This window comes from Physeter macrocephalus, chromosome 12 (assembly GCF_002837175.3).
Source record: "Physeter macrocephalus isolate SW-GA chromosome 12, ASM283717v5, whole genome shotgun sequence".
NCBI classification, from domain to species: domain Eukaryota; kingdom Metazoa; phylum Chordata; class Mammalia; order Artiodactyla; family Physeteridae; genus Physeter; species Physeter macrocephalus.
Window position 1 is genome coordinate 88,432,606 of NC_041225.1, and position 255 is coordinate 88,432,860.

Consider the following 255-nt stretch of genomic DNA (forward strand, 5'->3'; position numbering starts at 1 on the left):
GGTCCAAGCCACCATTATGCCCAATTTCTACAAAAGTCTCCTAACTTGTTTCCTCACTTCCACTCTTTCTCGCTGCAGTGTATTCTCCACTCGGTAGCAAAATGATAGGTTGAAAATGCAATTGGGTATGTTCCACACACTGACCTTCAACAAAAAAAGTTCAATGGTTTTCTATTCCTCTTAAAGTCTGAAACCTTAAACATAAGCCTGCACGATCGAGCTCCTACCCACACCTGCAGCTCCATTATAATGACA

At 42.0% G+C, this 255-nt stretch overlaps 2 protein-coding genes across 6 annotated transcripts in view; both read right to left on the minus strand.

The window, feature by feature from the left end:
* The window catches only part of LOC102976581 (EKC/KEOPS complex subunit TPRKB), a 279,834-nt gene that overhangs the window by 239,165 nt on the left and 40,414 nt on the right, over nucleotides 1–255 (minus strand). The gene's annotated exons all lie outside the window — the stretch shown is intronic.
* DUSP11 (dual specificity phosphatase 11) overlaps nucleotides 1–255 on the minus strand; it is a 13,080-nt gene that overhangs the window by 4,260 nt on the left and 8,565 nt on the right. The gene's annotated exons all lie outside the window — the stretch shown is intronic.